At 45.2% G+C, this 24506-nt stretch overlaps 1 long non-coding RNA gene across 4 annotated transcripts in view; it reads left to right on the top strand.

The window, feature by feature from the left end:
• The window catches only part of LOC142856405 (uncharacterized), a 56728-nt gene extending 33658 nt beyond the window's left edge, over positions 1-23070 (top strand). For 3 of the 4 annotated variants that reach the window (XR_012911639.1, XR_012911638.1, XR_012911641.1), the window contains 3 exons: positions 19269-19494; positions 20156-21727; positions 21908-23070. This is a non-coding gene — a long non-coding RNA (uncharacterized LOC142856405). The remainder of the gene's footprint in view (positions 1-19268; positions 19495-20155; positions 21728-21907) is intronic. The other variant, XR_012911640.1, reaches the window with a different exon arrangement.
• The last annotated feature ends 1436 nt before the right edge of the window (positions 23071-24506 follow it).

Genomic DNA, 24506 nt, shown 5'->3' with positions numbered 1-24506 from the left:
CACAACCATCTGTAACTCTAGTTCCAGGGGATCTAATATCCTGTTCTGAACCATACAGGCATTAGGCACACATGCAATGCACAGACGTACATGCAGACGACACACCCCCACACATAAAATTAAATTAAGGATAAAAATAAGGAAAGAGATTTAAGAAAGTACCTAGTGTCAACCTCTAACCACACATATGTGTATATATGTACTACATGCACAGGCGCACACACTCATAAGAACATGTACACACACACACACACACACACCACAGGTTAAGGAATGGGAAAGACTCATGACAAAACAGTCCTTGCCTGGTAGATGCTTATAGCTTTTCTCCCTCGTCCAGACTACTCTGTAGCTTCAGAGTATAAAACACTGGGAAGCCGAAAAGCAGGGACTCCATGTTCCTATTGCTGAGAATGGGGAATTCTTACAACCCACACAGCTCTGCTCGGTTATTGGCCTTTTCTGTCTCTTCCCCCAGAGAATTCACATTTGTAATGGGGAGGGGCTTTGGGTTCTTTTCCCCATTGATTAACTCTTTGTATGTAAATATGGCTTCAGTGGAGTCTCTAAAAGGTCCCAGATTTCACCACAGTCCCAGAGCTCCCCTGAAGAGGTCTTGCCTAGCATGAACAAGTCAGGGGTTAGTAGGACCAAGGCCAGGTGTGGGGCAGGAGGTGAGAGATGGAGGCAGGATTTAGAGTTGCATTCCAGAAGAACAAGAGACACTTCTGGGATATCCGAGGGGACTGTGGTGAAATCAGTCAGTTCTGTCCACTGGCAGAGCAGGATATAACAGGCACGTTTTTAAATGAGAAGGATCCGTCTGCCTCCATAGATAGAGCTGGGAAGATAGAAGACTACTGAAGAGCAGGAGTCAAGGAAAGCCTGTGGGTCAGCCTGACAAGCACGTGACAAATTCGTGACCCAAGGGAGGCGCTTGCCCTCACGTTTCACGCTCTGCTCCTACCCAGCCTGCTGCCCAGAAGGTCCAGGCGAGCACAAATCTGGTTTTACAAAAGGTCTGCACCAAGTTAGCACTCCTCTAGTCCTGCTCCACCCCCAGGGCCACCACTGTAACACATGGGTTTACTTTCTCAGTGTAACCCGTGGTCATTTCGGGACAAGTCAGGCCAAGAGAGCATGTGAGTCTCAAAAGCTAGTCCCAAGCTTTGCTGAGGCCTGTAAGGATCGGCACAGGGGGATGACTTGAGATCCCAATTAGTCATCCTGGCAGCTGCTTCCTGCCTCCCTTCCCTTCTCTTCTTGCCTTCTTCTTGGGCCTCTGCAGCGGTAAGTGGATATGGCCTGGACTCATCAATTATTACGGCTGGAAAGCAGCTTACGCTGCAACTCATGTGCCTGCTTTATTGGACAGATGGACGAGCCAGGGACAGAAGGGAACAAGATTAACCCAAACCACATGGCTGCCTAGCGTCAGCATAGGGAAAGCCCTATCAGCTCACAGATCTGCCACATTCATTCACGGAATTGACAGATACCGCAGACAGCATGCTGTTTCCTGTGTTATAACTGGGCCAGTGACACAGTGAGAATAAACAGGCAAAGCTACTTCGGTTTGGGGAGACCAACTATAGATAAGAGAAGTACGGCAGGGCAAAGAAGGGGTGGTTGGGGGGCCGGCATGCCTTGCAGAGAACACAGCTAAGAAAGACCTCAGGGGAGAAATGACTTAAATGCAAGGGGAAGAAGAAACTAGGAGAAGAGGCACGGGCCATCTGGGTGAAGAACTGCACAAAGGCCACAAGGCAGGATTAAGTCTGGTTTGTTCTAGAGCCATGACAGACTAAGCACAAGGAAATAAACCAGTGAATAACTTGCTGTGGAGACTGGAAGAGTCCGTGGCAAGGCCGTTAATGTTTGTTCGGGTGTCTGATTCATGCATCTGCTTTTTCTCCTGGCTCTCAGGCACACAGTGACCTCTGAGCAAAGGGCAGGGTGGGGTAGCCACCAGGAGTCCAGAAAATGTGGGCAGTAGTGTGGGCAGCCTAGGTTACCTGGACCCCAAAGACTTGCCCCAGATGTTGCCCAAGAAGACAGGACACATGGTGGCCTCCCATCTCAGGCTAAAGAGAAAAGGCCTGTGTGCCAAGCTAATACCAAACTAATTGAGTGTAGAGTCTGCAAATCTGAAGACAAACAAGCAAAAGTCTTGCATATACCTGCTCTACCAGTGGGCATACAACACTGATTTCACCAACACTGGGGAGATGGTTTAGTAGGTAAATATCCTGCCTTGCAAGAGCAAGGACCTGAGATTGATCTCCAGAAAATGCATACAAAGGCTGGTCACAATATCACATGATTGTAACCCCAGTTCCGGGAGGTAGAAACAGGAGGATCCCTGGGGTTCTCTGACCAGCAAGTCTAGCCTACTGGTCTAGTCTAAAAGAAGGTAAAAGGCATTCCTGAGATTGATACCCAAGGATACCCTCTGGTATACACACACACACACACACACACACACACACTAAAAAACCCAAAAGGAGCAAGTTCCCAATTAAAACTAGTGAAAAGAATTGCATCGGAGGCCAGCACTGCCCAGACCTTGCCTAAGTGAAAAGTAGGCAGAGATATTTTTGTAGAAGTGTTTGGCAAGCAATGATGGCAGTTTTATTATCTCAGCTCCTAATTTTTAATGTCCTGTGCACCCTGCCAGCCTTCCATGCCCATTCAAGTGAAGGCCTCTGCAGACTGGAGTGCCAGGGGCAAGTGTGGATGCCAACCAGGCCTTGAGTGGGCAGCTGAGGCAGTGGGTTGATTAGCACTATAGTTTTGGAGCAAGATTCTACCTGCCAGGGTTCCTGTCTTCCAGAAGAAAGTATGATTGTCCTAGGGCAAAGCTGGGTGGGTGAGCCTCTTTCACTGGGCATTGTGGCCTCTCCCGGTGACCCTCTGCTCTGTGCATGCTCTGGGAAGGGTCTAGGTAAAGCAGGGAGTCAGGACTGCAGATTCATCAACGTTCAGGGAAGCTGGACTTGGACTCTGCCTCTGATTGTGACTTTCTGTGCTCCTCTTCCTTCTCCACGTACAGTTGGGAGTCAAGGCCAACTCCATTCCACAGTTATTTATTGCCTTTGTTCACACATGCTTGTGGGAGGCAGCCTGGGGCATTAGTTGGAAGAGTCCCAGAATAAATTGAGACAGCCTCATCTTAATCCTGGCTACAGAATCAACAAACAAACAAGACACAGGACTGCTGGACTATTATGTAGTCTGCACTGTCTAAATCCTAAACTCCAATTCTGTCTTGAGAAATCTGCCTCCTTCTTTTTCCCAGGTTATGGCCACCATTATCATCAGCTATAGACAATACTGCACCTATTCTCAGGATGAACCATGGGTACAGAGAGAGCTAATGCTGGCAAAGGACCTTGTATTGCGTTAACCCCACACCAACATTTTATAGTCACTTAGTGTCAACCATGACTTGGTAAGATGGCTATTGTCTCCACTTTATATAAAGATAAAAATATTCATTATTAAAATGCTCACGAAGGCTCAGGGGCAAGAGTGCTTGCTTAGCATGCACAAGGTTTGATCCCTAGCCCTGAGAGCAGCAATAGCAACCACAAGTCAATCAACTTAACCAGACATAGTTGGCCTGTTCTAGTGGTCACAGCAGTTGGGATATGGAGGAAGGAGGATTGCTGAGAGTTCAAAGCCAACTTGGGCTACATACTGAATTCTAGGCCAGGCTGGGCTATAGAATGAGACCCTGCTTCAGGCAAAAACAGTAACAGGTAATATGGTCAGTGGTAGAGTGCTGGCCTACCGTGTGTGAGGCCACAAGTTCAATCCCCACTGTTGCAGAAGAAACAGAACAAAACAACAACAAAAATCCCTGCGCTTGCTGGTGCACACTTGTCCTCCAGCACTGAGGAACTGGGGTAGGAGGACTGATCTAATTCAAGCCCAGTTTTGGCAGGACAGTGAGTTCAAGGCCAACTGGGGCTACATATCCAGACTCTGTATCCAAAAGTTCAAATAAATAAATGAAGGGCCCTGCCAGGCATGCCTTTAATTCCAGCACTTGAGAGGCAGAGACAGGCAAGTCTCTGTGAGTTCAAGACCAACCTGGTCTACATAGTGAGTTCTAGGGCAGCCAGGGTCATGGAGAGAGACCTGGTGTGAAAAGCAAGCAAACAAATAATATAGAAAGGAAGGGGGAGAGAGTACTAGGTTCCTAGTATGTAACACACACTAACATATTTAATCTTCAACATAGCCCCATAACATGACCATTACTGGTCATGTTTTGGAAGGAAACTGAAGCAGGCCGAGTTATTTCCGTAGGTCACACCGCTGGTGCTGGCTTGTGGGCACGGCCCTCAGTTGCTACTGTGTTGAGCCTGGCGTTCCTGCCTGCTAAGCACACACTGTATTGCTGAGCTACACCTGCAAGCCCTGGCTGCCTTTCTCTCAGATCAGTTCTCTGCTTTGTGTTTGGTAAAGCCTGAGTGTAGGAAAGCTCTTTCCCAGTAAGACTGAAAACATAAAACCCACAAATGATGAAGTCCACAGGTTTCCAACCACACAACAGTTGGAAATGCTTGGCATGGAAAAGACACAAGGAATTCTGGCTTAGCCAGCTTTGTTTGGGATCTCAGGGTTCTCTGAGCATGAAGAAGGAAACTGGTATTCAATTTCTTGGATGTTCATCCTCTCTCTCTCTCTCTCTCTCTCTCTCTCTCTCTCTCTCTCTCTCACACACACACACACACACACACACACACACAGGGTTTCTCTGTGTAACAGCCCTAACTGTCCTGGAACTCACTCTGTAGACCAGACTGGCCTCAAACTCACAGAGATCCACCTGTCTCTCCCTCCCAAGTGCTGGGATTGAAGGCATTTGCCATCACCGCCTAGCTCATCTTGTTTCTTGAGTGGGAGAAACTGCATATCTGGCCCTTCTTCACCCACCTCAAGGCACAGAGTCATTTCCCAATGGTGGTTTTTCATGAGACCAAGGCTGAAAAGGGAACTGAATTGGAGCGAATTTAGAAAGGGAAGCGGATGGGGGCAGCAGTTCTATTTGGCCAGCTTCCCTGACTCATGGATGCTTGGGGGAGCATGAAGACTGCACTAACAGAAGTAGCGAGTGATATAGAAGGCAGCACCAGCCCCCAGGATGTGCCTAAGGAGACGTGGCCAGAGCAGCAGGCTAGCCAAGCACAGCACTAGCCTCCTTTTATCTCTATACATTCTATCAATTAATTTTGTGTGCCTGTGTAGCTGTGTGGACGTGCACATGCCGCCCTGTGGGTGTGCATGGAGGTCAGAGGACAACTTGTAAAAGCTGCTCCTGTCCCTCCACCCATGTGGATCATAGGGATCAAACTCAGGTCAGCATCCTTGGCAGTAGGAGTCTTTACAGAGGAGCCATGTGCTCAGGTAAGGTATAGAAGTGTGGCACTTTCCTCTTAAAGAAAACCCAACACTGGCTTTCTTTATTTCCCCTGCTGGTATATACTGGGTCTCTGAACTATTCCAGTAATTTTGTTCTAGTTTGAATATCATTTACCAAGTTATCTTAATTTATATTATTTAAATAATTCCAATAAGGCAGGCATGGTGGTGCACCCATTGTAACGGAAGCTCTTAGCAGGTAGACATAGAAGGGTCTGGAGTTCAAGGTCATCTTTGGCACCATATTGAGTTCAAGACCAGCCTTTGAAACATGAAACCCTGGCTCTCTCCATATATGCAAATTCTGTATGGTTCAATCTTAGAAGTTTCTGTATATTTTTCCTGGTTCAGTTGAAAGCACAATGAGGACTCCATCCTTAGGCATTGTCTTTTAAAAAACCAGCATAGGACTGGGGCATAGCTCAGCCTAGCATGCGTGAAGTCCTGGGACTGGGACATAGCTCAACCTAGCATGCGTGAAGTCCTGGGACTGGGGCATAGCTCAGCCTAGCATGCGTGAAGTCCTGGGACTGGGACATAGCTCAGCCTAGCATGCTGAAGTCCTGGGACTGGGACATAGCTCAGCCTAGCATGCTGAAGTTCTGGGACTGGGGCATAGCTCAGCCTAGCATGCTGAAGTCCTGGGACTGGGGCATAGCTCAGCCTAGCATGCTGAAGTTCTGGGACTGGGACATAGCTCAGCCTAGCATGCTGAAGTCCTGGGTTCAGACGCTAGCCCCGTGTGAACTGGATATGGTGGTGCACATCTGTAATCCCAGCACTTGGAAGGCAGAGTTTGAATTATTCTTGAGTACATAGTGAATTTAGACCAGTTTGGATTATGAGGCGAGATCCTGTCTCCATGTTAGTGACTGAAAGAGAGAGAGAGAAAGCAAAGGCCAAAGGTAGATAACAACCAATGTGTTATGTGAACCATGAATCTTGGTTTAAAAATTAGTCTGCATGGGGCGGGGAGATGGTTGTTAGTAAAATGCCTGCAAAAATATGCACACGCAAATACACCACACGCAAAAAGAAAGAAAACGAAGGAAAAAGGAAAACGTACTTGCAATTGGTAGAGTGCTTGCCGAGCATGCACCAAGTGCTGTGTTTAGTCTCTGGCAGTGCGTGCCTGTAATCCTGGTGTTCAGGAGGCACAGGCAGTAGGATCAGAAGTTTAAGGTCATTTTCAGCTACACAGTGAGTTCAAGGCCAGAACTGAATAAATAAAACCTTCTCTCAAGAAAAAAATAACCAGGATACTCTCCTTCAAAAATAAACACCATACTACATCTAAGAAAATTAACTTAACACAATCTAAGAAAATTCCATCATGAAGCTTTACAAATTTATAAAATGCAAATTTCTCCATGTACTAGAAAATGTTCTGTTGCTGTTTTTTGTTTTAATTCTTCTGCCTGTGCAAAAAGTAGTAGATAATTGACTTGAAGAGGGAGAAAGGCCAAACACCATGACTCAGCAACAGTCTACCAAGAGACTGTTTTATGGGGATGCCATGGCTCTAGACATGATGCAATCCTCAGAATTTATGCCTATGTAGTTACTAGAACTGGAGAATTCACATCACTTTCCCCTGCTTCCTTCCTTCTCCCTCCACCCCTTCCTTCTCCCTCCATCCCTCTCTCTTTCTTTCTTGGTCTCACTGTGTAGCCCAGGCTTGCCTCAAGCTCACCAACCTCCTGATTCTGCCCTCCAAGTGCTGGTATTCTGGGCAGATGTCTGGTTGGGAATTCAAGGTTCTGAGATCTCTGCATCCAGACATCTACCAGCGCTGCAGTGAGAAGAGGGAGCATGGAGGTGAGCTAGTTTCTCACTGTTCCTCTTACTCATGCTGAATGTGGAAAGAAGCAGTGTGTGTGTGTGTGTGTGTGTGTGTGTGTGTGTGTGTGTGTGTCCTATGAAGCTCAGAAAAGAGCACCAGATCCCCTGAAGCTGGAGTTACAGACAGTTGGGAGTGGCCTGATATGGGTGCTGGAAACCCTACTTAGATCTCCAGAAGAGCAACAAGTGCTCTTAACCCCTGAGCAACTCTCCAGTCCTTCAAATTGCTTTACTCAGATGGGGTGTCATGAAGTCTGGGCTGGCCTTGGATTCCCTGTATACTGGGAGATGACATTAAACTCTTGATTCTCCTGCCTCGACCTCCAAGTACTGAGGTTATAGGCAATCACTATCACCTCTATTGTGTAATACTTCCCTCTGAAATTAAAATCTTCCATCTTTGGTAAACCCAATTCACCATGTTACTGTTTGGTCTGCCATCAGTTCTCCATCCAGCTCTCTTGGCCAATTATTTGAAGCAAGTTTGGTAAGAATAAGGAGGGTGGCTACCGATATGGCTCAGTGGTTAGGAGCATTTGTTGCTCTTACAGAGGCCTGGGTTCAGTTCTTGGCACCCACCTCGTGGCTCACAACCATCTAACTCCAGTTCTAGGGAATCTGATGTCTTCTTCTGACCTCCAAGAACACCCACACACATAAAATGAAATAAGTAAATCTGAAAGGAAGGAAGGAAGGAAGGAAGGAAGGAAGGAAGGAAGGAAGGAAGGAGAAAGAAAGGAAGAGAGAGAGAGCTAGGGAGAGAGAAAATAGAGATAGAGATAGAGAAGGAGGGAAGGAGAGAGGGAGGGAGGGAAGGAGGGAGGGAGGGAAGGAGGGAGGGAGGGAGGGAAGGAAGGAAGGAAGGAAGGAAGGAAGGAAGAAAGAAAGAAAGAAAGAAAGAAAGAAAGAAAGAAAGAAAGAAAGAGAGAGAGAAAGAAAGAACAGTGTGCCAAGGCAGCCTATACAAACTGGAGCCCACTACCAGCAGCTATCATTTGAGAAGCAAAACCTGTGAACAATCAAATGATCTCTAGGTTAAGAAAAGCATTCCTGGGGCTGGAGAGATGGCTCAGTGGTTAAGAGCACTGTCTGTTCTTCCAGAGGTTCTGAGTTCAATTCCCAGCAACCACATGGTGGCTTACAACCATCTGTAATGAGATCTGGTGCCCTCCTCTGGCGTGTGGGCACACGTGGAGGCAGAATGTTGTATGCATAATAAATAAATCTTTAAAAAAAAAAGCATTCCTTACAGACAAGATGCCAAGGAAGTCGTAGCTGTGACAAACCTGAGAATACTTCCTCCAAAGCTAGGAGTGAGTTTCTTATGCACTTTCTCCCCGAAACCTAGCACGTTACATGCTGCTGTGCCTGCCGCTTGCCTCTGAATCCTGTTTCATTGTCTTAAAACACTTCAAAATCAAGTAATATCTTTTCAAAGGTGGCCGTCGCTTCTCAACAGCTCACTGCTTAGTAGCTAGGAATTTACCATGTGATCCTAGACTTTGTGGGTGCCAATAAGAAGATGAATCCAAATGATGTTTGTATTAACTGGTAACTGATGGTTGGTAAGCTGTTAACATATATAAGCCTTTGCTTGCAGAATTCACTCAACAAATACATTTTAGGCAGTGTCCTAGGCATGTGGAGCATGGGGTAAACAAAACAGATATGCTCCATACTCGGCAAGTGATTCATGAGCAAGATGGCTCAGCAGTTAAGAGTGAATGCTGCTCTTTAAAAAGACGTGAGTTCAGTTCCCAGCACCCAGGTGAAACAATTCACAACTGCCTGTAATGCCAGCATCCTGGGAGCTGACGTCCTCTTCTGGTGTCCTTGGACATTCTCATGTACCTGACACACACACACACACAAACACACACACACACTACATATATATATATATATACTGTATATGTGTATATATATATATATATGAAATGACTCAAGATCTATGTAATGTGTACTCTACTACCTGTGTAATTAAGTAACTCATCACAATTGCAATAAAAACTCTTACCTCAGCAGATATGAAGATTAAATGAGTCAATGTGCAGTCAGGAAATTAAAACTGGTATTATAATACTGCATTAAAGTTAAATGGACCAGACATGGTGGTACCTGTCTGTAATCATAGCACATAGGAGACTGAGGCTGGAGGTCATGCGTTCAGAGCCAGCCTGGACTACAAAATGAGCTTGAGCCCAGCGTTGGATACATAGGAAGGCCCTAGTGAGCAGGATGCTGTTGATTCACATGCGTGGAGACTTGAGTTCAGTCCTTGGAACTCACAGTGGGAAGAGAGAACCCCCTCCCTAAAGTCTTCCTCTGATCTCCATGCATGTGCTGTGCACACACACCAGCACTCCTTCACACACATCACACGTATGTGGATACATGTACAAACAGACAAAAGTCAAAAATATTTTAAGGGAATCTCTGAAGATGGCTCAATGGCTAAAGCACTTGCTCCACTCATCGAAAAGCTGGGTGTGCTAGCCAGTCTAGCAATTGGTGAGTCCCAGGGCCAGTGAAAGACCTTAAGGTAGATGTTGACAAAGCAAGTTACCCTGTGTTGAATTCCAGTCATATACACATGAACCACTACACACATGAACATGTACACATATCAAGCATACACACTAATCAGTCAAGCAAAATGGGTAATGATAGACTTGCTAATCTTCCTATGATGCTGGGATTGCAGACATTTGCCACTATGCCTGGACTATGTTTTGAATATACTTAAAATATTAGAAGCAGGGCTTGGAGACATAGCTCAGCAGTTAAGAGCACTTGTTGCTCTTGCAGGGAATTCAGGTTTGATTCCCAGAACTCACATGGTGGCTCCCAACTCCAGTTCTAGGTATCTGACACCTTCTTCTGACCTCTGTGGGCACTGCACATACAAGATACACATACATACATGCAGGCAAAACATGCAAACATTAAAAGGGATAAATTTTTTTAAAAAAATGCTAGAAACAAAAACCATTGTATCTCTTGTGCTCATTACTAGAAAAAGGAAGAAGTCTCCTTCCCTCATCCTAACACTACCTGGGGGACGTAGGCTTACTAACCTTAGGAGAGAAAAAACACTTATTGCTAATTGCTGTTAGGAAGTACGTTAGCTCAGGGCTCAGTGGTAGAATGCTTGCCTGGCATGGACAAGACCCTTGCATGAAAGAAAAAAAAAAGAGAAAGGGAGACAGGAGAGAGAGGGAACAATTGCTAATGTTAATTAGAACCGTCATGCCCAAACTGGACATCTGAGTGCTGGAGGAGAAGGAGACACCAGCCGAGAGGTTTTGCCGAGTGTTTTCCTGTCTGTGCAAGCCCCAAGTAGAATGCAGAATGAAATGTGTTTTACCAATGTATGGACAGAACTAGAATCTGTGCAGATGCTGTTGTGATTCACTCAGGAGAGATTCTAACATCAACAAGGTTGTCCTGGAGTTTGTGGCCATCCCCCTTCCTCAGCCTCCAACAACCAGTCTTTTTCTTTTCTTCATGTACTTTCTTGTTCAGATGTTCTCCTGTAGGAGCTGGGTGGCATGGAGGTCCTGGTCAGCCTGAGCTACAGTGATCAGACCTTGTCAGAAAAAAGAAAAAGGAAGAAAGAAAGAAAGAAAGAAAGAAAGAAAGAAAGAAAGAAAGAAAGAAAGAAGCCAGAAAGACAGAGAGAGAGAGGACATGAAGGAGCGAGAGCTTCTCTCTTCTCTCCCTACCTTTAAAGTCTCCCCAAAGAGAGAAAACTCCATCTTTTACAGTTGCTTTAAAAATTGCAGTTGGTTTTGATCTTTTGTGTGTTTGGAGGGAGGGGAACACTTGGGGTAGGAGACATTTTTGAGAGTCAGTTCTCTCTACTGTGTGGGTCCAAGGAATCAGGCCTTCAGGCTCTGTGACAAGTGCGGGACTGGTTGAGTCACCACACTGTCCCTATCTGATCTTTTAAAACAATGGGGTAAGGCTGGGTGTGGTGGCCCATGTCTTTAACCCCAGCACTCGGGAGGCAGAGTCAGGAGTTTGAAGCCAGCCTGGTCTGCAGAGAGACTTGCAGGCCAGCCAGAGCTACATAGTGAGACTGTCTCAGTAAATAAATAAATAAAATCTTTTTAAAGGGCGTGTGTGTGAAAGGTATTTCTGAGCTAAGATGCCTGAGACTGACCTCTGACCTCTGGCCTCTATCCACACCACCTCACATGTGCACCTGCAAACACGTCTACACATAAATATGCAGTTTAAAAATCAAAGGTGAAACATGCGCTATTACTCAGTTTTAAAGTACCTAAATTTAGTTGGAGTTTTAGGAGGTCCACCTCCTTGTACTTCCAGAATCAATTATTCTCTGAATTTAACAGTTCTACCATTCTTTTTTTTCCCCAGAATTTTACTTTTCCTGTGCTTTGCTTTGTTTTCTTTTTGTTTTGTTTTTTCTTGTTTTGGGGGTTCGTTTTGTTTTGAGACAGATTTTCAAGTAGCCCAGGCTGACCTTGAATTTGTTATATAGCTTGGGCTAGCCTTTAATTTCTGATCTTCCTGCCTCTGTCTCCCAAATACTAGGATTATAGACGTGTACTATCACAGTGGGATGAGTTCTTGCATGTTATATAAGTGAAATTACTAGGTGAAAGATTTCGAGTGATCCTGGCCACGGTGGGTAGGAAACAATACACCATGCAGACAGCGAGTGAGTGTGAAGTTTTATTAAAGGGGCATGTAGGGGGAGAAAGGGAGGGGGGGGGAGAACAGACCAGTTTACCTCAAGATTGGGAGTGGGCAGAGCTTGTCTCTTAAAGGGACAGGGTACTGACAGGGAAGGCCAGCAAAATTATAACGCTAGGTCTGTATTTTTTTTGTGATTTAACATTCAATTGATTTTTGTGTTTTTTCTTTGGTTTTATGCATACATTCTTGTGTGTGTGTGTTGTTATGTGTATTGTGCATACAGTATGTCTTCCTCAACCTTCTTTTTGGAGATAGGCTGCCTCACTGTTCCTGGAACCTACAGAGTTTGAGGCCAGCCCAGTGTACCTAAGTGAGTTCTAGAGCAGCCAAGGCTACACAGTGAGGCCCTGACTCAAAGAAGAGGAGGAGGAGAAGGAAGAGGAAGAATTTTTAAAAGATAGAGGCACTGTTTAGGAATGCCCAGTTTAATGGGTCCATTGTCAGCCACGAGTAAAGCAGCTGGAATGCCTGCAGAGATGCCAGCTCCTCCCTAAATCAGCAGACAAAAGGGGAAGCAGAAATACCACAGGAGCCACGTGCAAATGCCACCCTAATGATCCAGGTTCCAGCCTCCAGGCTGAGGAACTTGATTCAGATGAGGGATCTAAGGGAGAGAGACTAAGGGACCAGCAATGGTCACAAATGTGTTCTTAGGGGTTATGACCACAACATCTCGAAAACTGAGGGACGTGTGTGGTATAGCCCCAGATAGGAGAAAACAGATTTTGTGAGGAGCTGATTTAAAAGTGTGCCCTGGACTGGTGAGATTGCGTTGTGAGTAAGGGTACATGTTGCCAAGCCTAAAGACTTGAGTTCAGTTCCTTGGACACACATGGTAGAAGAAAATTGTCCTCTGACCTTCACACATACATACAAATAGACAAATGTAAATAAAGTAAGAATTGTGCTCTAGCCATGAGTGTAATTCTAGCACGTGGGAGGCCGAGGCAGGTGGATTATACGTCTGTTCCCCTTTGCACCTGTCTGTAAGAGCACGCCAGTGTTTGGGTTGTCTAATAGGAGTCACATTACATCAGATAGATATATATTTAATACTATAGCTTATGTGAACAAGAGAGAAATATGAATTTGATTACCAAGAAATCATTTCAATACAGAACATGACAAAGCAGGGAGAAACAAGCCTCTCATGCCAGCCGCTGTCCAATGTGTTTACCAGGGAAGTGTTTCCACGTCCTTTCCATTAGGGCATCTCCCAAGTGCTGCTTTCCCAGACCTTTCCCTGTCACTAAGGGAAGTCTGTCGTGAAGATAGAGTGCTAAATGTTAGATGATGCTCTCTCTCTATCACACACACAATAATGAAATACGTAAATAAATAAGCCTATTGTTATAAATAATATGCAGATTAAGGTACATATTGGTAAAGTTGCTGAATGCCAGAGATAGAGAAATGTATTATATCCATGTAAAAGGAATAAATCATATATGAGGGAATAAATCTTGCCTGACGTGGTGGTGCATGCCTTTAGTCCCAGCACACATGAGTTTGAGGCCAGCCTGATCTACAAAGTGAATTACAGAACGGCCAGGGCTACAAAGTGAAACCCTGTCTACCAACAAACAAACAAAACAAACAAAACCTCACTTAGTCTTTGATTTAACCAACTGCAATATTCAAAGAAACAATGTGTGGTAGTTTGAATGTAATTGGCCCCATGATCTCATAGAGAGTGGCACTATTAGGAGGTGTGGTTTGTTGGAGTGGTTATGGCCTTGGAGGAAGTATGCATTGCTGGGGCAGGTTTTGAGGTTTCCTATACTCAGGATACTGCCCAGAGTCTTGATTTACTTCCTGTTGGCTGCAAGATGTAGGACTCTCAGCTATTCCTCCAGCACCATGTCTGCCTGCATAAATAACATCATGTTCCCTGACATGATGGCAATGGGCTGAACTTCAGAAACTGTAAGCAAGCACCCTTAATTAAATGTTTTCCTTTTAAGAGTTTCCGTGGTCATGGTGTCTTTTAACAGCAATAGAAACTAAGGGGGAAAAAAAACAAACCAATCATTTTTGAGCCAACTTATTCTTTAACTATAAAGACAGCCTGGTGTGATGACACACACCTTTAATACCAGCACCGGGTAGACAGAGGCAGGCAGATCTCCATGAATCCAAGGCCACCCTGGTCTATACAGCTAGCTCTAGGAAAACCAGCACTCTATAGTGACATCCTGCCTTAAAAATAAGTACATAAATAAAGACACTTTAAAGACTTCACCAGTATGGAAAAGACTATTTGACAAGGAAAGACCACCAGTAAACCGATGACTCCAAGAATAGGAATAAGCCTGTCATGGGAGAAGACCAGTAATGAACACCAGGTTTAGACACAGAGCCCAGCGGACACTATGGGGATTGTGGTATGAGAATCGAAAGTGAATACTGTTAGCCTTTCCTGTATGAAAATGGCACTGCCAGCACAATCAGGAGAGGCAGGAGAAGAAGAGAGGGCTGAGGGTATGATAGCTTGCGTCCTTGGCTAGAACCCAGCAGATATTGTCTAATATTGAAATGCATTGGTTTTATTTTGGTTGGGTTGGGTTGGTTTTTGTTCAGTTTTGTTTATTCTTTGGACTTTGGAAACAGGGTCTCTTGTAGCTCCATTGATCTCCAACTCTCTGTACATGAAGGATGACCTTGAACTCTGAATCCTCTTGCTTCACCCTCCCCAGTGCTGGGGGTACAGGCACGTTCCACAACATCTAGCAGGAAGTTTCATTCTTGTTCAGGAAATAGGCTCTCAAGTTCAAAAGTTACTGCTGCTGCTGCTGTTTCTCTTCCTCCTCCTCCTTCTTCCTCCTCCTCCTCCTTCCTCCTCTTCCTTCTTCCTCCTCCTCTCTCTGCCTTCTTCCTCCTCCTTCTTCCTCTTCCTCCTCCTCTTTCCTCCTCCTCCTCTTCTTGGTGTGTATGGGTTCTTTCTGCATGTATATCTACACCACTTGGGTGCCTGGTATTCTTGGAAACCAGAAGAGGCATCAGATCTCCGGGAACTGGAATTACAAATGGTTGTGAGGCCTCATGTGGGTGCTGGGACTCGAACACAAGTCTTCAGTAAGAACAGCCAAAGCTCTTAACCACTGGGCCATCTGTCCAGGCCCCAGCTTTTGTTTTCCTTGTTTAGTGCCATTTTGCTTTGTTTTGCTTTTATGCTGGTTTCATAGTGTTGCTCAGACTGACTTCAAACTCTGTTCTAAACCCTAATACAACAGGGGAAAAAGACAAAAGACTGTTTTAACATGATACAAAGGACAGCTAGAACTGTTACTTGCTTCAATACTTTGAGACATTAAGCCATTAATTCATGAGAAAAGCATTCTGTTGTTTAGACTGTGAACCCATCCTAGACCAAGTATCCTGAAGGTAGCCACTCCCTAGGTCAAACCTCTCAGTTCAAAAGAAGGAGCAGAAGCATGCTTGAATTTCCTGACCTTTGGTCAGGGTGAAGTGGATCTACCTGTCTGGGCCATCTTAATGGCCCAAACACCTACTAACTGCACCCTTCGGTCAGGGTGTATAGCCACACTTGTCAACAACTTTGAACAAGCGTAAACTCTCTGACCTTCAGACAAGTTGGAAATAGGCTCACATTTTGGGGTCTTCATACAAAACAAACTGGATAGTTATAGCTTGCAGTTTCCCTTGTTACCAAATTCAGAAAGAAAAAACTTACATAAGAGATGTAAAGTTTATAAGGTTGAAAAACTTAAGAGCTTAAGTTGTTTATCTAAAAAGATGTTTTAAGGTCTAAAAAGATATTTTAGGATGGTAATACATACTTATGATAAAAAGTAGTTTAGGTATAAAACTTTGGACTCACTAAGATAATACAGTACTTTCTCCAAATTTGCCAAAATACATATGGGCTAAACATTGTGAAAGTAATTCTTACCTAATAATTGTCCTTACTGTATTAAAATTAAACCTTTCTTCTTCAGTTAGACAATAGGGGAAACTTCGTGGGATATTTGCACACTGTGTGAAGATGTGTTGCTATGATTGCTGTAATAAAAAGCTGAACAGCCAGTAGCTAGGTAAGAAGTATAGGCAGGACTTCCAGGCAGAGAGAGAACTCTGGAAAGAAGAAAGATGGAGTCACCAGTCAGACACAGAGGAAGCAGGACATGCAGGAGGAGAGGTAACAGCCATAAGCCATGTATCAGAAAGTAGATTAAAATAAATGTGTTAATTTAAGTTATAGTTGGAAACAAGCATAAGCTATATGACTTAGGCTTCCTAATTAATAATAAGTCTCTGTGTCATACTTTTCAGGCTAGTGGTTCTGATGAAAAAGTACTACTACAGTGTCCTGTGGTTACTTTGGGACATGGTAATAAAAATGGACTTCCTGGGCAAACCCATAATAGAGAAGGGAAACTCCTTCCTCACTTTTGATCTTTTCTATCTGCCTGGGATGCAAATATGACAGCAGTATCTTGGGAAACCACCTGGATGGAGCCTCAGGAATCCTCTCACCTCCACATACACATTATGGCACACCCCCATCAGTAGACGTAAAAAACACCAGTGCCCAAAAAGAACATTTTAGCTTCTTCTCTTTTAGATGTGGCTCACCATAATCTTGACAGTTTCAGTACTCAGAAGGCGTATTAGCTACTTTTCTGTTGCAGCGATAAACCATGACCAAGGCACCCAAAAGGAGAAAGGGTTTATATGGTCTTATGGTTCCAGAGAGTTGGAGTTCATGATGGTGGCAAGGACGTGGTTCGGGAGCAGCAGCTGAGGGTTCACATCTTTAAGCACAAGCAGAAAGAACTCCGCCAGGCTCTAGTCTTTTAGCTCTGGAAGCCCACCTCCGGCCTACACACATCCTCCAACAAGGCCACACCTCCTAAGCCTCCCGCCCTCCCAAAGAGCATCTCAACCAAGGACCAAGTGTTCAAAGGCTAAGGTCAGGGGGAAAGTTCTCATTCGAACCATCGCAATTGTCTTTGCTGTTGTGGGGTAACTCCTAAATCCTGAGACTTCTAGCTTAGCTGAAGGCAGGTCAGAAGGGCAGAAAATGAAGGAGATGAGAGAAGGAAATGAGAGGGACAGAAAAGGCCCTTCACCCAAAGACCTGGTTAGCTTTTTCTTCTGACAGGATCAGGAAACTTGACACACCACTGAAATAGCCAGCTGCCCACAGACGCAGGAGCATTCTAAAAGAACTGGGGCCCATGAGATGGCTCTACAAGGAAAGGCGTTTGCTGTCAGATCTAATGATTGAGTTGTTCCTGGGCCCCACAGGTAGAGAGATCCGAGGCAATAAATACACTGGGTTTGAGAATGATCCCTGACCACTAAGTCGGGTAATACCCCTGTAAACTCACCTTACCACTTTGTTTACAAAAGCGGGTTCCATAACCTTTAATTACACCTCTGAGCGTGGAACCCAGAAACCACAGGACGATAGTCCAAGCCACTGTAAGAACTACGGGCTAGCTGTCCTCTGGGGAACCCATGCCCATACTTGGGTATGTCTTCCCTTTTCTGAGTCTCTTTCTATTAATGTCACACTTAAAATATACATTGTTATCTCTTAATAAATTCCAATTCTACTTTAAACGGGCTTATTCTGAAATTCTTTTCTACAACCAAGTCAAAAAGCCTGCTCCTACCTGAGTGGAGTCTCTCCCTAAAGGGGAGACCTCCCTGGGGCTATGCTGGCAGCAGTGTGGCGCTGTATCTCCGCCCGTCACGGGGGACCGTCTTACTCTCCAATGACCTTGGAAGAGTATCAGCAGTTTATGACATCACTTTACCACAGGTCCCCTGAAACACTCACTTCCATGTCCTTTTCACTTTGGTCTGGTTTTATATTCTAATTACTATTATCTTTATCTTATTGGGTGTGTAAAGTTCATTTAAATTTATCTATGGGGAATGTAGAATGTAAATTAAAAATAAAAAACAATTTGCAACCCAACTATGGTGGCACACCTCTGTGACTCCAGCACTTGGGAGACCAAAGCAGGAGGTTCTCACATTTAAGATCAGCCTGGCTACAGTAGGGAGATCTTGTGACAGCCCTCACCCTGAGTAAGTCAATTTGCAATGGAAAGCGTAGACCATTATAACTGTGAATCCAAGCGGGTCTGGGTATGTAGCTCATTGGGAGAGAGCCTGTCTAGTGTGCGCATAGTCCTAGGCTCAGTTGGAGGGAAATATCAAACAGGAAAACGGCATCATTAATATTTCCTGGGACTGGAGATGTATCTCGGTTAGTGGAATGCTTTCCTAGCGTGCATGAGGTCCTAGGTTTGATACCTAGTATCGAATAAAGCCAGGGGTGGTATATGGGCCACAAGAAAACAAAGGGGAGGGGCGTCAGACGGTGGTGGTGCAGGCCTTTAATGCCAGCACTGGGAAGCAGAGGCAGGCAGGTCTCCGTGAGTTTGAGGCCAACCTGGTCTACAAGAGCTAGTTCCAGAGAAGCCCTGTCTCAGAAAAAAAAAGCAAATAAGAAAGGAAGGGAAAGGGGAATAAAGAAAAAATATAATTATAAATTGAAACTTGACAAAGCATGGAATACATCTAAAGAGTAGAAATTCAGGGCCCGTCCCTCAGGGACTGCCTAGACAGGTACCTCAGTTTGGAAGTTTTTCAAAGTCTTCCTGATGACATAATCCAGGCCATGATACAACCCGCACCCACACATTCAAAGGAAACCCGGTTTGGGTAACTGGGTGTGATGGATACTGGAAGGAGGGTGGGGTCAGGGCCGGGGAGAAGAAAGAGGATGAGTAACAACCTGAGGTGATAAGGAATCACGAGTATTCAGAGACCCACGGAACTAACATTCTTTCTGCTTCATCCACCAGAGGACAACTCTGGGGTGCTCACTGAAAAGGAGGGATACACTGGGAAGGCGGGGCTTGACGGTGTAGCTCAAAAGGTAGAGGAGCTTGCTTAGAATGCACAAAACCAAAGCTGTGGGTTTAATCCCCAGTACCCCGTAAACTGGGAATGATGGCGCTCAAGGTCTAGCCTGGGGTACATGAGACCCTATTGTTCTTTGTATCTGCGGGGCAGTTTGCTTCCATTTTTGCTGGATTTTCATTTGTCCGGTGTTTGGGAGGGCTGTGCGTGTACCGCAGCAGACCTGTGGAGGTTGGTTCTCCCTTCGTACCAGGGGCTGAGCTCAGGTCATCACACTAGGAGCGAGCACCTTTACCACTGAGCCACCTTACCAGTCTCTGTGGAAAGTGGGTGGTATACACCGACTCTGGTTTTGTTCTGTTTTTCAGTGCTGGGAATCGATCTCACGGCTTTGCACACGCTGAGCAAGAGCTCTACTCTTGAGTCCCAGCCGCTGGCTCAACTGAAAGTGAGGACCACCGTTCTCAGACGTCCCCGCACCTTCCAGCCATCCCAATGGATTGCCTTCCCTTTCCTCGTCTGGAGGATTGTGTGTCATTTGTCTGGTTTCTATGTGCTTGCTGCTAATTCAGCCCTGCCCCTCCAGCTCCCTAGGTAGTGTAAATCTCTCAATAAGCTCAAATACAGCAGGCATCCCATCAACTGCCGCGATTTGAAGGAATCTCTCCCAGAGCCTTTGACCCACTCCCGTCTCTGCGGTTGCTCTCTTTGCCTCTTAGGCAGGGGCCTTGGGATCTTATTTGGCCACCTTCTGGGGACTGTCTACCGACATAGTTAAGAGAGGGACACTCACTGGACTCTCCATTTGTACACGCGGGGCACATGAGCTGGGCGCTTCACTGGAGAGTCCTTGGGAAGCCTCTGGTATTAACAGCTGTAGGAACTTTTCTCCCTCCTGGCTTGTCCAAATTTCCTGGAAAAGCTTCCCTTAGTTTCCTGTCGAGAGGGAATGAGTCTGAATACTACCCTCGCTGAGTAGAGGAAGAGAGCTATGACCTCAGCATCTTTATGCGGGGTGTGAGGACAACGATCTACTTAAACTTCCAGCTTCCACGAAGGTCCCAGAGCACCGATCTGTGAGGCATGTTCCCCGCCCAGAAACCCTGTTCGTTCTGTAAAATTTCCCTGAAGAAGCCTAGTCCCTTTTTCTGAGTGGAAAAGGGGCAACTTGTCCACTCCCGAAGGACAGCGAGGAACCGGGTGGTGATGTTTTAGCCGCTTCTAACAGACTTTAACTCGGCCTTCCTCCCTTTAGGTGCAGCTCTAACCATGAGTCAGCCAGTCAGCCGTTCCCTGGCACATCTGGATCCCAGGCCTCGCAGGGGTCCTTGGTGCAAATGAGTTGCTTCTCGATTTTCTCACAGCAGACAGGATTTGGTCTTCTCATGTCTTCTAATTCAGTTGCCACTGACAGACGACTTGCATCAGTGTTGGAACTGAACCCAGGTCTGGCACTGCTAAACATAGGATCTGCCCCTGAGGGACACCCAGACAGTCACCAGTGTTTTATCAGTTATGTCTCCTCCAAGGTTGTCATTGTTCTAGGTTGTTTACATTTTTCAAATTCCTCTGCTTTTCATTATAGTGAACTTCAGAAGGGAAATGTTTATTTCTGCCGTGGGTTTTGTTACTGAGGTTTACATTTTGTGTAGAGAAATACTTTTGAGTCTGGGATATAGTTCAATTGGTAGAGTACTTATCTAGCATGAAGCCTTGGGGTTTGATCCCCAGAAACACATATGCCAGAGATGGTGACATATGTCTGTAATCTCAGCACTTGGGAGGTGAAGGAAGGAGGGTCATAAGTTCAAGACCACCCCGTACATAGAGCATTTGAGGCCAGCATAGGCTACATGACTTTCTATCTCAAGAGGAAAGAATGAAGGGGGGGGGGGATGGCTAGAGAGATGGTCCAGGGGTTAAGAATACTTGGTTTGGGCTGGTGGTGGTGGTGCATGCCTTTAATCCCAGCACTTGGGAGGCAGAGGCAGGTGGATTGCTGTGAGTTTGAGGCCAGCCTAGGCTACAGAGCGAATTCCATGACAGGCTCCAAAGCTATACAGAGAAACCCTGTCTTGAAAAATAATTAAAAAAAAAAAAACCCACCTGATCTGTTATTTTTCTAGAGGCCTCAGGTTGGATTCCCAGCACTCATATGGTGGCTCACAAGTGTCTATAACCCCAGTTCCAGAAGATCCAACACCTTCGTCTGGCTTCTGCCAGCACCAGGCTCGAAAGTGGAATGCAAACATACATAGAGAGTACATAAAAGTATTTTTTAAACAATTTATTTAACTTTATGTGCATTGCTGTGAAGGTATCAGATCCCCTGGAACTGAAGTTACAGACAGTTGTGAGCTGCCATGTGGGTGCTGGAAATTGAACCCAGGTCCTCTGGAAGAACAGTCAGTGCTCTTAACCACTGAGCCATCTCTCCAGCCCCACATAAAAAGTACTTTTAAATATTTAGAAATACGAAGAATATAAAGTTTTAAAATGTTATTTATTTCTTTTATGTGTGCACGTCATTTGCATGGAGGTGCCGTTGGAGACCAGAAGGTTTCAGATTCCCTGAGCAAGGAGACGCAGGCAGTTGTGAGCGTGAGCTGTGGGTTCTGGGACTGAATCTGTGTCCTCTGAGAGCAGCAACTCAAGAGTCTTAACCACCGAGCAAGCTGTGGGTTCTGGGACTGAATCTGTGTCCTCTGAGAGCAGCAACTCAAGAGTCTTAACCACCGAGCAAGCTCTCCAGCCTGAAGAATGTGTCTTCAATTTCTTTTTCACTACAAAGAACTATAAATAAAGAACCCAAGATATATGTGAAAAGGTGCAGAAAAGGTGCCCCCTGCATGGGAGAGCTAGAATGGATGCCATTTGGGACCTGAGAGAGACGAGTCTGTTTGAGAGTCTAGTCTAGGCGACTCCTGGGAACTTCTAGCTGCATGGCAGATGAAGGTTGCACCCGAATGTCCAGATTTCTTGGTTCAGCTCTTTTCTGTCTCCACAGGCTCAGCAATCACATCTATTGGAACATCCCCAAACCCTCTAGACGTGCCTGACTTCCTGGTGATCCTCAGTTCATTTCCGGAGGGAGAGTTTTGCTCTGCTCACTAACGAGAGTGGGTCCCAAAGCTCCATGATCCAGACTGACCTCGTCCATCTTCTGCCTCTGAGGTTTGAAATTAGGGGCCATTTAAAATTCTTATCTCTCCATTGGCACAGGGACTCGGTTAGTCACCGTGACTTAGCCATGTAAACCTGACACATAGGTCAGGTAGAACAGAGCCCCACCTGGGACTGGCATTAGGGCAGAAGTCGGATATGGACATCAAACATAGTCTATGGTGGCTGTTTAGATAGCTCAGTGGGTAGAGGGATTTCCTATAATCCTGGAAACCTGAGTTCCATCCTGAGAACCCACGAAAAGGTAGAAAGAGGGGCTGGAGAGATGATGGGTCAGTGGTTAAGAGCACTAGATACTATTGCAGAGGACCTGGGTTCGATTTCCAGCACCCATATGGCAGATCATATCCATCTGAAACTCCATCCAGAGGGGTTCTGATGTTCTCTTCTTTATTTTAATAAAATAAATACATATTTTTTAAAGTGAAAAGTTTTTAAGTGCTCTTTGAAGTCAGACATTATGCCTCTTATCTTTAACACTAGCACTCAAGAAGCAGAGGCAGGTGGATCTCTTTGAGTATGAGGCCAGTCTGATCTGTATAGCCAGTTTCAGGTCAGTCTGGGCAATAAAGTGAAACACTATCTCAGAAAAAAAGTCTATGAAAATCTTGCTGATTATATATTTGGTAGTTAGCTAATATCTAGAATATAAAAAAGAACTCAAGAAAATAAATGCACACATAAAATCAACCCAATCAACAAATAATCTAATGAAATGAGCAGACAATTGTTAAAAGATGGAGTATAAGGGTCAGTGTTGCTCACCTAGCCACACTACAGCTTCCCTGCCAAGGTTTTTTGCTTTGTTTTGTTCTTTGGTTTTCTGTCTTTTGTTTTGTTTTGTTGTTTCACTTTTAAATTTTGTTTTTGGGGAGGGGAGATTGCAAGGCAGAGGGTAGAAGTGAAGTTGTGGGGGGACAGGGAGATGAGAGGGATCAGGATGCATGATGTAAAATCCTCAAAGAATCAATAAAAAAGGTTTTTTTGAAAAAAAAAGTACAAATGGTCAATGAATATTTGAAAAAAATGTTCAACTTCAATAGACATCTGAGAAATGTAAAAGAAAAGTACATGAATATTTCCTCTCCTCCGTCAGAACAGTGGCGACCAAGAAAATGCTGATTGCTGCCCCGAGGACCCAGATTTGATTCCTAGTACCCACAGCATGGCATTTGATTCCCAACCACCCGTACCTTCAGATCTAATGCCCTCTCTGATGCCCTCAGGCACCAGGCATGCAAGTAGTGCACTTATATACATGCAAGTAAAATGTCCATACACATAACTACTTTTTAAAAAACTGTCTAGGAGAACAGGAGATGAGAAAGGGAGGATCATGGGTATGGAAGGCAATATGTTCAACATGTGTGCTCATGGATATGCTCATGCATATACTTACATGACAATGGCCTTGTAATCCAGTTAATAAAATAAGCCCTGCATACACAAATTAGGGACATGGTGTGGAGCCCAAGGGACGAACAGGACAGGATGGGGAAGTGCTCATTATGCCGGAAGTCATTTTTAAGCTTTAATTTTATTTTTAATTTTACTTGTGTGTCTGTGTGTGGTTGTGTGCATGAAAGTGTGGGTGCTCACAGAGATCAGAAGAGAGCATTGGATCCCCTGGAGCTGGAGTCATAGGTAGCTGTGAACTACCTGAGGTGGGTGCTGGGAGAACAGTGTTCTAGTTTGCTGTTCTATTGTTGTGATAAATAGTGATCAAAACAGCTTGGGAAAGAAAGGGTTGGTTTGGCTTACAGGTTATAATCCACCATCGAGGGAAACTGAAGGAGGAACCTGGAGGCAGGAACTAGAACAGAGACCACGGGACAGCAATGTTTGCTAGCTGACTCAGACACCTTTCTTATATAGCCAAGGTCTAGCAGTAGGCTGGGCTTTACTACCTCAGTTCTCTGAGGATGGTCTTGAACTCCTGATTCTCTGCTTCTGCCTCCCAAATCTGTTTTTATCTCTGGGTCTTAACATGCCACCACATTTTACCCAGTCACCCAGCTGCTGCCCTGGGGAGGAATCTCTGGTTCCCCTCTTCCTTATGACACCCATATTCTATTGCTTTTGCCCTTTGTTGTCTTTAAATTGAGTCTTTCGTCATGTGCAATTTTCCTCTGTTTCCACCCTTTGGCCAGAGTCTGCCCGGGCTTTCTTTGTTGAGTCCACATTCCTCAGTCTTAGCTGTGTTCACAGGTCTCCATCACCATAGCTTCCCATTCACTTCCCTAAATGTTATGGAGCATGTGTGTGCACACACACGTGCGCGCACACACACACACACACACACACACACACACCCCTTTCTTTAGGACAAAAAAACTGGACTAAAATGACAACATAATAGGCGGTATTCTGCCGGGCGGTGGTGGCGCACGCCTTTAATTCCAGCACTCGGGAGGCAGAGGCAG

This window comes from Microtus pennsylvanicus, chromosome 8 (genome assembly GCF_037038515.1).
Source record: "Microtus pennsylvanicus isolate mMicPen1 chromosome 8, mMicPen1.hap1, whole genome shotgun sequence".
Classification (NCBI taxonomy): Eukaryota; Metazoa; Chordata; class Mammalia; order Rodentia; family Cricetidae; genus Microtus; species Microtus pennsylvanicus.
Note: the sequence above shows the minus strand (reverse complement) of the source record. Positions and strands in the feature narration are given on the sequence as shown.